This window comes from Oryctolagus cuniculus, chromosome 2, assembly GCF_964237555.1.
Source record: "Oryctolagus cuniculus chromosome 2, mOryCun1.1, whole genome shotgun sequence".
NCBI classification, from domain to species: Eukaryota; Metazoa; Chordata; class Mammalia; order Lagomorpha; family Leporidae; genus Oryctolagus; species Oryctolagus cuniculus.
The window spans coordinates 3517173-3531919 of NC_091433.1; the positions used below are offsets into that span (position 1 = coordinate 3517173).

The 14747-nt window shown below is 64.5% G+C and overlaps 1 protein-coding gene across 2 annotated transcripts in view; it reads left to right on the forward strand.

Annotated features, from left to right (window-relative positions):
- The window catches only part of PPP2R2C (protein phosphatase 2 regulatory subunit Bgamma), an 84225-nt gene that overhangs the window by 31575 nt on the left and 37903 nt on the right, over window positions 1-14747 (forward strand).

The following is a 14747-nucleotide window of genomic DNA, read 5'->3' on the forward strand; positions in this document are numbered from 1 at the left end:
CAGGGGAGGTGGGAAGAGGAGGGGGTTCCCGACTGTAGTGTGTGGTGTCCTCCAGATTCACACCCACCCCAAGCTCAACGCGGCCGTATCTGGAAGTGGGTCTCCTCTGTGTAACTGGCTAGGATGACATCATCCTGAATTGTGTCCGTGTTGAGAGGAGAGGGCATGCGCACGCACACACACACACACACACACACACACACGGAGCAAGGCCAGGTGGCCACAAAGACAGACCCGAGCCATCTGTCCACAAATCACCGGGTGACAGGACCACCAGCCACCACCAGGAGCGAGCGGAGAGCATGGGGCAGCCCCTCCCCGAGGGCGTCCAGAGGGCACCCACCCTGCCTGCCCGGGTTCAGGAGCGGCGAGAGGACGGCTCTCCACTGGGCAGTGAGCATGGCGGCCCCACCCCTCACGCTGGGCCCCACGAGGTGTCAGACCGGAGCGGGGCCGCAGGGCTGTCCTGGGAAGGGCCACACTGTGCTCTTGGCCTCTGCTGCCGTCTCCCCGTGCCATGCAGGTTGTCTTGCAGCGTCCCCGTTCCTGGGCTGGCCGCGGTTTGCGGTTCCCTGGGTTTGCCTCCTGAATTCTGCCTCTGGGAGCCCTGCGCGCCCACACAGCCATCAGCGCTGGGCCTCGGCTGCCGGTGGGGGTGACGGTGGGGTGAGTGAGGCCAGGTGGAGTGGGTGCAGCTTCCTGTCTCCCCGCCTCAGCACGCTGGGTGGAGCTCGGGGCGGACCTGTTAGGATGAAGGGCGTTCCCGGAAGCCCTCTTTCACCACCTGAGCTCCCAGAGTTCCCTGTGCCTTGTCCGTCATGGCGCTGCGTCCCTGTGTCAGGGTTGAGTCAGCTCGGGGAGACGCAGGGGTGGTGGCAGCTGGGGCACAGCTCAGCTGGGGGGGTGTCTGATGGGGGAGATTGCGCCCCTTCTCAGCCCCGGCACAGCCAGAGGTGCTGCGTCCCCGGCGGGTGGGAGTCTGGCCCTGCTGCTTGGAGCTGGTCCTGACCTTGGTGGCCCCCAGCGTCCTCTGCAGGCTGGCAGCTCCCTCCTGAGGTGGGGAGAGCAGAGCTCAGAGCAACCTGGGACACAGGGTGCTGCCCGTGGCAGGAGCCCTGTGATTGGCTGGGCGGGAGGAAACGGATCTCTCTGTCCAGCAGTTCACGGCTCTGGGGCCCCTGGGGCATTCCTGGCCCAGCTCTGCCGTGGTTGCTCCCATCGCCCGTTTGACAGATGAGGAAAATGGGGGTAGGTGACTTCCCCAGGCCGCCAGGCTCTGCAAGGGGCCGAACTCCAGCCACGTCCTCCTCCGGCCCCTTCTCCTCTCCTGAGTCACTGTCCCAGCTGCGGGTGCCAGAGCGAGGGACCCTCCGTTATCTCACATCAGATGGGTACAGGGAGTGCCGCCACCGACCGCCCCTCCCTGGGGCTGCGCCCCGAGGCTGGAGTGAGCTGGGGGCAGAGCCCTGCTCCCAGGGCCCCCTTCCCGCCCACCCTCCCCAGCCAGACAAAGCTCAGCTCATCCAAGGCCTCACAGTGGGCCTGAGAAGCCCCCTTGGGTTGCCCCCCACTAGGAGGTGTCTGAGTTCCTGCTGCCGGGCCCAGGGGCTGTGTTTGTGTGGAAGCCGCGGGAAGCAGCTGGCCCTGGGCCAGGGAGGCTGACTTGGAGTGGGCCCCAGGGCTGAGTCTCAGCACCCTGCTGGGAGGGAAAAGGTGCCACTGGGAGGGCAGGACCCATCGGGGCCACAGCCACACCCTGAACCCAAGTCACCCAGGGGGGGGCTTGTGTGCAAATCTGGGGGCAGGGTGCAGGGACCACCTCTGTTCCCAGAAGCAGCACTGCCCCCGCCACCCCCCCCCCCCGGCTCCTCCTTTCTCTTGGTTCCCCGGCTCCCTGAGGCCTAGGATGCCAGAGGCTCCCCCTCCCCTGGGGTCTGAAGCTGTTGGGACGCGTTGGGGGGGGGGGGGCTGCACACAGACGTGCAAACAGACGTCAGCAGCCACGCGGGTGCCTGGCGTAACCATGGCCAAGTGCACTTCCTGACCCAGAACCCCAGGACTGGTGTGGACAGATGGGGCAGAGGGAGGCCGGGGGTGCTCCCAGGGACACAGGTTGGGGGTGCAGCAGGAGTCTGGAAGAAACTAACACCCCTCCCCCACCTCCACCATTACTGGTCCTCGTGGTGGGAGCCAGTCTTCTGAGGCACAGGGGTCCGCGCTGGGCCAGGCACTGCCCCTGCACCCGCACAGCCCTGGGCTGGAGGAGTGCTCCACCCATCTCTCCATGGGTGCAGAGGGCCAGGTCCCAGCCCTCTGGGGAGACTGGGTGCTGTTGGCCAGCGCCAGGTCAGCGGCGGTGCCTGCGGCTCTCTGACCCTCCCAAGCCGGTGCTTTGTGTTCTCTCTCAGGCAGAGTACAAAGCTGCACCTGAACCCAGACCCGGAGCTGCGGGAGGCTGGGCCGCGCGTGGTGGGAGCTGGGTCGGGCCCCCCGGCTGGCCGGCTGCTCTCACCCCAGAGCCGCCGCGAATGCAAGTCTTGTGTGCGCTTCCAGTGCGATTCTCTCCGTGCCGTGAGCAGAGCGTTCCTGGGCTCGGGCCTTTTCCCGGGGGCGCAGAGGAAGGCAGGGAGAGCCCGCCTCCGACTGAATGACAGGCACATGCCGGGAGGAGGGGGCCTGCAGGCAGCACCGTGTTTCTGTGAATACGGGCTCTTCTTCCCAGGTGTGCGTGTGCGCACACACACACGTTCATCTGATTGTGGCCACGGACAAGCAGTGTGGCCTCGGGCACCGCCTGGTGACTGTCCCGGTTCTGACTGTGGAGCAGGGGCTCTGGGCGATGGTGGTGGGTGTGGAAGCCCACCCATCAGGGAGCTGGCCACCCCGGCAGTTGTGTGGCCTCTGCCCAGCACCCCCATCCCACCAGGGCCACAGCAGCTCCCACCTGCCAACCGAGGGATTGTTGGGAGTGCAGCCCACCCCTGGCCTGCCGTGGGCATGTGACCTGGCTTTTGCTGTGATGATGAGCAGAGCACGGCGGTTTTCCTGCGTGGGGGCGGGAGACGGCCGGACCTCCCCCATGGGGCCGGTACTTGCTCTGATGACCGCGCTGGGGCAACCATCTGGCCTCCAGACCTGCGCTGGGGTTTCCAGCTGTGCTTCCTGAGGGTGGGGTGGGGGTAAAGCCGGATTACAGCCTCTGGAGTCCATGGCTTAGCCCCAGGGTCGCTGCCACCTGTGTGTGAGCGTGTGCATGTGTGCGTGGGTGTGTCATACGCAGGCATGAGACTGTGTGTGAGCATGTGCATGTGTGCGTGGGTGTGTCAAACGCAGGCATGAGACTGTGTGTGTGTGAGCGTGTGCATGTGTGTGTGGGTGTGTCATACGCAGGCATGAGACTGTGTGTGTATGTGTGCGTGGGTGCGTTGGTGTGTCATACGCTGGTGTGAGACTCTGTGTGTGTGCATGTGTGCGTGGGTGCATGGGTGTGTCATGCTGGTGTGAGACTGTGTGTGCATGTGTGCGTCATATACACAGGCGTGAGACTGTGTGTGTGTGCATGTGTGCGTGGGTGTGTCATACGCTGGCATGAGACTGTGTCTGAGTGTGTACATGTGTGCATGGGTGTGTCATATGCAGGCGTGAGACTGTGTATGTGTGTATGGGTGTATGGGTGTGTGGGTGTGTCATAGGCAGGCGTGAGACTGTGTGTGTGTGCATCTGTGTGTGGGTGTGTCACACGCAGGCATGAGACTGTGTGTATGTGTGCATGGGTGTGTCATACGAGGCGTGAGTGTGTGTGTGTTTGTGTGTGTGGGTGCGTGGGTGTGTCACATGCAGGCGTGAGACTGTGTGTGCGTTCTCTGTTCTCCGGGGAAGTAGCAGGTCTGGCGGGCAGGGGACCGTGTTGCTGGTAGAAGCACCTCCACTACGTGTCTCAGTGCAGCTGGGCGCTCCCTCCAAGACAAATACCAAGGACTGGGTGGTTTCTAGGCGACAGACGTTGCTTCTCCAGGTTCTGGCTGAGGTCTGGGGCCAAGGTGCCTGCAGGCCGCGTGTCTGCTGAGGACCGCTCTGGGGTGCAGAGGGCAGTTTCCCCCCGACCCAGCCGCCTCTGGAGGCCCCCCCACACTGTCCGTGGCGTCGGGGGCACACTCGTCCTGCAGCAGGAGACCCTCTGTAGACTCCAGCTCTGGCGCTCTGGGGTAGGGTGCGCACCCCAACACGCCCTTCAGCCGCGGTGCAGCCTGGGCCTGTCAAACACAGCCGGCATCTGGGGCGCACCTCCTGTGTGCTGCGACAGGGGGGTGATGCCCCTACCCGAGTGGCCACGCAGCCCTCCACGCAGGCCCTGCTGGGTTCTGAGTGTGGACACGTGTGGCTCCGCCCCTTGCCCCCTCGGTTGGGGTGTCGCCTTCCAAAGCCACCAGGAGAACGGACATCTGTGCTGATGTCACCCAGAGAGGGGTCACCAGGGCCCTGTGGGCTGGGGGCGGGGAGGTCCTGGAACCTGTGCTGAGTGGGGCTTGGCTCCCAGAACCTCAGGGCCAGGACAGAGCCGGTGCCTGACAGACTGCCCATTTCCTGCCAGGGCACCTACACCTTTGCACACCTCCCATGACAGGGGGCTCACTACCTCTCCACGCTGTGCCTTTGGCTTGCATACCTGGTTTGTCCACAAACTGAGCTGTGCCCATCACTCTGAGCCCCGCCCCCCTGCTCTGGCGTGGCCGTGGGTGGGGGGCACACAGACCACATCCGCTGCTCCTGACCGCATCAGCCCCCTGCAGGCCTCAGACAGCTGGCTGCACCTTCCCGGGGCCTTGTCTGCTAACTGAACACCACACATTTGCTCAAGGGCACTTTAGGGAGTGGGCTTTGGGGTCCCAAGTGCCCACTCAGTGCCTCGTGTCCTCCCAAATGTCACGCAGCAGGAACCGACCCAGCTCCGGGCACAGAGCAGCCCAGGCCACTGTTGCGTGGTCCCAGTGGCACAGTCTCCCATGTTCTCCCCGCCGAAGCGTTGGGCTCTGCCTCAGTTTCCCCATCTGTAAGGTGGGGTGTAAAGGACACTGCCTTCACAGGGCACCGTGGGGACCGAAGGCGGCGCAGCGGCTGGTGGCTGCCCCGATCACTGCCCAGGGAGCTCCGGCCGGAGCCAGACTGACATACGCAGCCCACGTCCAGCAGAGCCCCTCACCAAGTCCTCCGTCCGCTCCTCTGGGGGTCAGGGAGACGGAGGGAGTCGGGTTCAGCATCTAGGGTGCTTCCTGTCTGTGGGGCGTGGGTCTAAGCAGTTGCTGCCAGCCGCCTCATTCAGTCCTTGGACAGTCCCTGGAAGCATTATCTTCCCCATCTCCAGGTGGAGAAACTGAGGCAAGACCCAAGAGGGAGGCTGGTGTAGGGGGAGGAGCAGAGCAGGAAGGGAGGCGGGCTGGGCTGGGCTGGGCGGGAGGAGGCGTGGCCCCAGGCTTCTCCTTGCTGCCCACTGCACACCTGCACCCTGGGTGGGCCTCTCCCTCCTCCTCGTGCCCCGAGCCCGGCCCCTGCTCTGCTTCCCCGCAGCACGACTGCAGGCCCGTGCTCTCCCTCTCTGGCCCTCAGCCTCCTCGTCATTAACAAGGCCGTGAGGGCCAAGTGCCATCAGGCCGGAACACTGCACGGACACTTCCAAGGAAGGGCAGCTGGGATGGGTGTGTGGCCTGGTGGTCAGGTGCCCGCACCCCACGGCAAAGCACGGGGGTCAAGCTCCAGCTGCAACTCCTGGCTCCAGCTTCCTGCTAGTGCAGACCCCGGGGGGGCAGCAGGGGCCGCTCAAGTGCTACAGGTCACCTGGATGGAGCTCCTGGCTCCAGGCTCGGTCCGGCCCAGCCCTGGACGGAGCTCCTGGCTCAGCCCGGCCCAGCCCTGGCCACTGCAGACACTTGGGCAGTGAAGCAGTGAATTGCTCAGATCTCTGTTTCTCTCCCTGTCTCCCTCCCTCTCTGCCTTTTGAATAATTTTTTAAAAGATTTATTTATTTATTTGAAAGAGTTACACAGAGAGAGGAGAGGCAGAGAGAGAGAGAGGTCTTCCATCCAATGGTTCACTCCCCAATTGGCCACAATGGCCGGAGCTGTGCCGATCCAAAGCCAGGAACCAGGAGCTTCTTCTGGGTCTCCCACGTGGGTGCAGGGGCTCCAGGACTTGGGCATCTTCTACTGCTCTTCCAGGCCACAGCAGAGAGCTGGATCGGAAGTGGAGCAGCTGGGACTCGAACTGGCATCCGCATGGGATGCTGGCACTGCAGGCGGCAGCTTCACCCGCTATGCCACAGTGCAGGCCCTGTGCCTCTTGAGTAATTTAAAAAAATAAATGGGCCGCGCAGCTTGCTGGAGCTCCCTGCAGAGCGGGTTTCTGCGGGGCCACCCTGCCCGCTGCGGGCAGGCGCCCCTGTGGCACCCGCGCATGCGCCAGGACAGCCTGTTCGCAGCCCCAGAGTCCCTCCTGCCGCCCCCCACCCCCGGCTGGGCCACTCTGCCCCTCTCCCAGCCCTCTCAGGTTTTACCTCCCGTCTGAATCCGGACTCAGACCCCCCGCGCCCTCGCTGTCCAGCGCAAAGCCCCAGGTCTGGCAACGCGCACCTGCGCTCCCACAACCACTCACGCACAGCGCGAGATCTGGGTGTCTCCTCCACAGACGCTGGGCGCCCGAGGGGTGGGGCAGGGGGAGGGCGTACCTGACCCCGGGGCTGAGCGGATCCCACGCGGGCTCCGTAGAACACGCGATGCTTCATTAGCCCGGGAGTGAGCTCTCTCAGCCGCCCGTGCCTGCTCCCCAGCGGCCCCCACTGCTGTAATTACAGCGCGCGGCCTCATTAGCTCGGCGAGGCGCCGGGAGGGCTCTGCCTGCGGGCGCCAGGGCCTGCTGCTGGCTGGGCTCCTGTTTGGTTCGAGGGTTCCGGGGACCCATGGAGGGGATGGCTGTCCTATGCAGTGCCGGTATTCCTTATGGGCACCTGTTCAAGTCCCAGCTGCTCCACTTCCAATCCAGCTCTCTGCCGTGATCTGGGGAAAGCAGTGGAAGATGGCCCAAGTCCTGGGGCCCCTGCACCCACGTGGGAGACCCGGAAGAAGTTCCTGGCTCTTGGCTCCTGATTCTTGGTTTCTGGCTTCACATCAGCCCAGCTCCAGCGGTTGTGGCCATCTGGGGAGTGAACCAGCAGATGGAAGACTCTCTGTAACTCTACCTTTCAAATAAATTTTAAAAATCAATTTATATATCCAAAATATTTTCAACAAATCAATATAAAAACCTTTCTTTAAAAAAAAGATTTATTTAGTTGAAAGGCAGAGTGGCACAAGACACAGGGGAGAGAGAGATGTTTCAACTTCTGTTCATCCCCCTAAATGAATGCAACAGCCAGGGCTGGGCCAGGCTGAAGGCAGAAGCCAGGAGCTCCCAGCAGGTCTCCCATAAGGGTGGTGAAAACCCAAGTGCTTGGGCCCTCGTCTGTTGTCCCCTGGGTGCAGTAGTTGGAAGCGTGGAGTAGCCGGGCCTCACGCCGGCACTCTGATATGGAGGTGCCAGGTGGGGGCTTGCCCCGCGGTGCCACGCTGCCCCCCAGCGAAAGCGCCACTGACTGTGTTACGTCTCTGAAAGCTGCCATGTGTTTTACGCTTAGAGTGCGCCCCAGCTGGGACTAGCCGCGTCTCAAGGACTCCACCGTCCTGGACAGCTCAGCTCCAAATGATGACCCGTTTGACAGCCCTGGGGCAGGTCTGAGTCTCTCACCCACTTTAAGTAGAGAAGTGGGAGTCCCCTTGTCACAGGGTACGGGAGGCAGAGTGCCGGGTGTCCCGCGGTGATCGCCAGCAAGCCTGCTGGGGCCGTGAGGATGAGGCGTGCGCCCCGGCTGCCTGGGTCCTGCTTTAGAGGTCGCTGTTGGCCCCGCCCCACGTCCCCTCCAGGCAGGTGCCCGCATCCACGTTGAGCTCTGATTGGTGACGGCGTTGGTTTCCTGGGGCGGCCGTGACACCTGCACTTGCTGAGTTAAAACAGCCTGACTTTATTTTCAAGGTGATGGGGGCCCTGCTCCCTCCACGCCCCCGGAGCAGACGCCTCCCCTGCCCGAGGCCCCCACCTTCCTGCCGTTTCTTTTTTAAAGATTTGTTTATTTATTTGAAAGGCAGAGTGACAGAGGGAGGGCGTGACGGAGACCTATCTTCCACCTGCGGCTTCACTGGCCACAGCAGCCAGTTCTGGGCCAGGCCTGAAGCCGGGAGCCGGGAGCCAGGAGCCAGGAACTCCATCCGGGTCTCCCACGTGGGAGGCAGGGGCCCAAGCTTGTGGGTCACCATCTGCTGGTTTCGCAGGCCACAGCAGAGAGCTGGGTGGGAAGAGGAGCAGCCGGGACAGGAGCTGGCGCCCACTGCAGGTGGAGGCTTAGCCCACTGTACCAGAGCGCTGCCCCCCTCAGGATCCTTAATTGCATCTGCAAAGAGCCTTTGCCCACCCAGGCGCACACAGGTCCCAAGGTAGGAGCAGGGCCACGTGGCGTGTGCAGCCCCCTGCAGTGACTTGGCTGTGCCTGGACAGCAGAAGCAGGCAGGGTGGGCGTCTCACTTCCCAGGCTGTGACACGCATGGAATGGCCGTGTGCACCAAGACGCCGGCTTCCCTGCGGGACATGCTGGGCCACCCTGGCTGGGCCCGCACCTGTTTGCTGGGCACGGCTGGGTGGGAGTCAGACTGGTGGCAAGAGTGTCTCCGATTGTTCAGAAATAAATCCGTTTGCGCTTCTGACGTGCGCAGAGTACAGCCCCCCTTAGCGCCGTGGCGTCGGTCACGGGCGTGGTGACGGCCTTGGCGCTCGTGTCCATTTCAGGTGCCCCTATTACCGATGGAGTGACAGTGGATAAGCTGAGGGGAACAGAGGCCCTGGCCGGCTGAGCCGGCAGTGGGTTTCTGGGGACCAGCGCCTTCCTGAGCCCTCCCGGCTCCCGGCTCCTGGGCGGTGCCGGCCCCTCCCTCCCCTGCCCCCGCCCTGCATGCCCCTCCTTCTTTTATATGAGCACTCAATTGGGTTTGCAAATGAGGTTTCTGTGATGTTGTCAGCATCTGGATTCAAGACTGACTCCTTCCCAGATGCCTCCCCCCCTTCCGGAGTGGAGCTGGCCCCGCCTCGCCCCTGATCCGTCACTCCCAGGAGCCTGGGGGAGGGGGGCAGAGGGCAGTGGTCCTGTCACTGTGCTGGGGCTGCCTGGGGTCCTTCCCCAGCTTGGACGGGAGGTTGAACGTCCCCGCGGCCTTCCATCCCCCCGCTGTTTTCCGTCCGTGCGTTTGGTTACCCAGCCACGGGTGGTGTCTCAGAGCCAGGCTCGAGCCTGCCCAATGGGCAGAGTTGGGAGGCGCCGGCTCCATGGGGAGAGCAGGCAAGGACTGTGGGGCTGCCCCCTCTGTGACCTTGAGAAACGCCCCCAGCGCCTCTCCCATCATCTCATCTGTGGGGCCGGAAGACTTCTCACGTGGGGCCGCAGGAGTGCGAGGAGGTGACGGGCCAGTGCTGGCGGAAGCCGGTCCGCATCTGGACCTGGAGAAGGCTTGGCGCCCCCGGGATGCCTGGCTCACCAAGGGGAGGCCGGAACCCCTGCACCCCCTGCACCCCCTGCACCTGCTGGCATGGCGCAGGCACTGCAGGGACTTCTGCCAGGGGAAGGGGTGGTGAGGGCGGCCGGGCCTGCCGGTGCCTCCTGCTGGCCAGGACAGAGCAGCCTGCTCGGGTGGGGCCTTTCTTTGCGAGGCTTGGGGGACAGGTGCCCCTCGGAGAGGGGCAGGGAGGGTGCTGGAGCCCCACGCTGCCTCCCCTCCAGCTCTTGTCTGCTCTGCCCACACTAGGGCGGTTGGGGGAAGCGAGGCCACTGCAGGACCTGGGCCTCCTGGGCCCCTCACCCTGCCCCGTGGCTGGCAGACCCACAGGGCACTGAGAACAGCACTGGGAGGGGGCGTTGTTAGCCACGTGTGCCTCTGGCCTGGCCGGTTCACAGCCGAGAAAGGGGCGGAGGAGGGAGAGGGGCTGAGCCCCCCGGGGGCCTGCCATCGCTGCAGGGTCATCCAGGGTTGGGGGTCCTGCCGACCGTGGCATGGTGTCCCCAGAGCCATCCTGCGCCTGGGTGGGGCGCTGGTGCCCCTATGGGCAGAGCTGGGCCTTAGAGGTTGAACGTGGGGATTTAGGGCCAGACCCGGGGCCTCTGCAGGTGGATGTGGGGGGCTCCCTTTGTTGGGGGCTCCAGCGCCGCTCGTGCCAGCCGGGGGAGCCGGCAGTGAGGTTTGGGGGACCTTTCTGTGTAGCTGCCGGTGGCTTGGAATCAGTCTAGGGGAGGGGTTGCCTTGCAGAGCCCGCAGCATGGAAAATCCAGGCCCTGTTCCCGCCGCCTCCCATCCACAGCCCACCACTGCCTCTGGCACCGCTTTCCCTGTGGGTTGGGGCGGGCAATGCCTGTCCCTACGGCTGCTGCCACACTGCTTAATGTCACAGGTGAGAAATGCCTGTGAGTGCTTTGAGCACGAGACTGAGTATGAGGGGCAGCCGTGGTGCCAGCCATCACCACTGTCATCCACAGAGTCGGAGACGGGAGCCTGGAACCCCGGCGGCGACTGGGACGGGAAGGGCCAGCCTCCCCACCCGCCAGTCCCCTCCAGCACTGTCTGAGTGCATCTTTCTTTTAAAAGACTTATTTATTTGAAAGTCAGAGTTACACAGGGAGAGAAGGACAGGCGGGGGTGGGGGTCTTCCATCTGTTGGTTCACTCCCCAGTTGGCCTCAGTGGCTGGAGCTGGGCCGATCCAAAGCCAGCAGCCAGGAGCTTCCTCCAGGTCTCCCACGCGGGTGCAGGGGCCCAAGCACTTGGGCCGTCTTCCACTGCTTTCCCAGGCCACAGCAGAGAGCTGGACTGGAAGAGGAGCAGCCGGACTCAAACCGGTCGGTGCCCGTATGGGCGGCTTTACCCGCTGCCCACAGCACCGGCCCCCTGAGTGCATTTTGCTTTGCCCACTTTGCAATGGGTGCAGTGACCCCTGGGTGGGTTGGTGTGGCCAGAGGGGTGTGCCTGGAAGTACCAGGAGCCCACAGCCCCGTGGTGGGAGGACCTGGGCTGTCCTGGCACGCGTCGCAGTGTCAAGAGCACAGACCCTGCAGTGCCCAGGGTGGAGGTGCTGCCTGCTCCCCCTCCAGGGCAGGTTCAACCCTCGGGAGCCTGGCTTCCTCCACCCTGGAAAATGGCAGCATACCGCGCCGGCTGCTGGTGAGGGCTCCCACACACTGACCCGTGTTCCGCTCGCTGTCCAGGAGCCCAAGTGGGCATCGGAGTGTTTGTGCCCAAGCAAGGGCAGCTCCAGGAGAGGCGGGCTTGTTGCCGCCAGGGAGCGAGGCAGGGGGCCTGGGTGCCACCACCATGTTCCATGCGTGTCACAGACAGGGTCTGGGGAGACCAGGGCCCCCTCCAGCAAGGGGCCCTGCCCAGACACAGATGGGAGACCGAGCGCCTGGAGGCCGAGCTGCCAGCGGTCACAGCGCCGGGACGGAGCCAGAGTGGAGCCCTCCCGTGCGACGGCCACGCCCATACCCTCACCCCTCGGTACACGGCAGGTGCCCCACTGCCCACCATAGCAGGAGTGACCTGTGCTGGACACTGGGACGCAGGAGAGGGGACAGAGACCACGAGCCGTTCTGTGCTTAGCTCTGCGCTGGTCAGACGGCCTGGGAGGGCCTGGCCAGAGCCAGGGTTCCCGGGTATGTGTGCCCGCCTGGCAGATGGGACGTTGTTGGAAGGGCAGTGGGGGGCACAGAAGGTTCTGGACACCCGGTGACAATGGCTGGGCCAGGCAGAGGCAGGAGAGGGGCCCGGAGCAGGTGGGCGGCCCTGCAGCCAGCACCCAGCTCCGAGATGTCTGGCCAGAGGCCCAGCAGCCCTGAGCCCGGCCACCCGCCCTGGAGCAGACAGGCCTGGGCTGGCGGTTGGCGGACACGCTGATGTGATGGGACCCCCTCCCCCACCTGCGAATTGGGGTCTGGAAAACTGGCTGCGGCCAGAGCAGGGCAGCAGGGCCTGGGGGAGCCCAGGTGGCGGCCCATGGCAGCTGGCCGGCCCCGACTGGAGCCGTCAGTGTGAGTCAGTGTCACGCGTCCACGGCTGGGGGACTGCACGTTACGGCCTGCGGGGGCTCCCAGAATGCGCGGCTCTTGGGTCACTGTTTCTCGACCTGGGAGAACAAGACTTGGGGTGACTTGATTTGCCTAATCACAGAAGTGGGAACACAACCCCCAACAAATCAGCCTTACCTCAAACTCTGTCTCCATTGGCCATTTGTCCATCTTTCCTCCAGCGTCTGGATGGTTCAGCGACTTGGTTTGTGCAGCCAATGTCTTTTGGAAGTTTCTTGGTGCCGGGCACTGCTGTCTTTTGTTAGCTCCTTTGATCTCCCAAGCCAAGCCGAGTGGGCACCCATTTTAGAGACCGGGAGACTGAGGCTCAGGTTGTGTGTAACATGGCCCGCTGAGGCGTGGCTTGTGCTCCCGCGCCCAGCACACGACCTGCGTATTCCAGCCCCACGATTCTGGTTAGGGCTCGGGGAGTCTCCATCTTTCCCAGAGAACCCGGGTGCGTGGGGGCAGGGGGCTTCCTGGAGCCTGGGCTGCAAGAAAGCAGGCGGGGGCAGGTGGGCTTCCCGGCTCCCCTCGAGCAGGCTGCTGGCCATCTTGAAGGCCCCCAGGGCTCTGACCGAAAGGCAGCATCCAGAGTGGGTCTGGGCCTCGCGTCTGCTCGGAGCCCTGTCCAGCTCGGCCTAGACTCAAAGCCACGGCTGGGCACGGTCCCGCTGACTGCAGAGGGACCCACGGCTGCCCCCCCCACACCTCCTGCTCCTGGCCCACCCGGCCTGGCCGGGAGGAGCTGGCAGCCCCAGCACCCTGGAAGGCGGGTGTTGTTCCAGGGCCAGGCACCCAGGGGCCCACGCGTCCCTCGGGCTGTCTGCTGGGCTGCCTTGGCGCCCAGCGGACTAGGACTGCAGAGGGAAACACGCTAGGCCCCCGCCCTCGGCCCTGGGCACCGGTGGGGCCAATGCCTCCGAGGATGGTGTTAGCATTGCACACGCGCAGACTTTGGCTCGGTCCTGCCCGGACGATGGCAGTGAGGGCTGATTGTGTGGCGTTGACGTGATAACCAGAGGCGCTCGGAAGCCCCTGGGACAGCTGCCCGGATCTCTGCAGACCCCGCGTCATCGTATGCAAGGGGTTGGAGCAGCCTCGGCCCCCAGAGTCGGCGGAGGGCCTGGACCCCAAGACTGGCGGCAGCAGTACCGATAGGCGGGGCCTTTGGAAATGTGTGTTCTGCAAACCATGAAGTAGAATCTTCCCATTCATTGTGAAGGGCCAGCCAGGCGCCCCAGGCTGCCGGCCCGGCAGGATTCTGCTGGCTGAGGTCCGGAGGAGGCAGAGGGGGGGCACGGGGGGGGGGGCGTCCCAGAGAGGGGTTCAGTCAGTGACCCCGAAGCAGTGAGCTCTGCCCACAGTGTGGACGCCGGTCCCAGACGACAGGGGCCGCGGGGCACACGTCTCTGCGTGGGGATGTGCAGCCGAGCTCTCCCCACTTCCCCCTGCTCTGCCCACAGCCCCCCGGGCTCCCCCCAGCCTGCGGCTCACCTGGGTCCCAGCAAGCTCGCGCTCGCGGGGGCCAGCAGCCAAGGACCTCGGGGCTGGCTTTTCGGGGGACATGGCTCACCTCACAGCACTGCCTTTGGCTGCTCGTCTCTGGCTGTGGCAGGCAGGGACCCGTCCCCTGGCCGGCCACTCGCGACACCACCTCTGCCTTCTCCCGGCACCCCTGCTGCCACGTTGGATGAGGCCTCCTGCCCATGGTCCCTTACGGCTCCAGGCTGCCTCTTCCGGCTCTGCCCTGCGGCTCCCGAGGCAGAGGACGGCCTGGTTTTCCTTGGACTTTTTCCATAGCAGAAACGCCAAGCACCTGCCAGTCCTGGGTGGGCATGGCAGAGCGCCCCCTGGTGGGGCTGGGACCCTGAGCCCGGGACTTCAGCCAGGGGCTGCCTGGGGCCGCAGGGCCTCCTCTGTGGCTTCGGGCGGGCGGGGCCTCTGTCGCCTGATGTCCCAGCTCTGGGACTAGGACCCAGGAAGCGGCCCAGGGCCGGGCAGAGCTGCAGGGGGCACCTTTGTTTGCCCGTTCTCGAGGAGTGCTTCCGCGGGGTCGGAATTTGGAGTGCACACACTTGGAGAGCACGTGCTGGCGCCGGCTCTCTGCTGAGCCCTCACGCCTGTGCGGGCCGCGGCTGCACGCTGGGCCTTCCCTCCATCTCAGTTTTCAGCGGCGCGACCGCTGCTCGAGTTAGGAAAGTTTCCTGAGTTTGTAAGTCGGTGCTGCTGGCGATCTGGACGATGGTGTCGCCGCGTCTCTGTTCTGTCCTCCGCGTCTGCACCCGCGCGTGTCGCCCGTGGCCCCAGGGCCTGTCTTCCTCTCGTTTTCCCTCCGTCTGTCATTCAGACGGGGCAGTGCTATTGATCCTGATGAGCGCTAATGCTCTGTCTTCGCAGTTTCTCCAAGCAGCCGCCGATTCCTCTGCTTCGGACATTGTCGTTTGCGGGTGTGGGATTTCCGCTTCCTTCTGATCACGCGCTTACAAAGTGGCTTTAAGATCCGCTGCTTGCGAGAGTCCGAGTCGCGAGGGCGCTCCCAGGGCCCACATCCATTGGCACTGAGT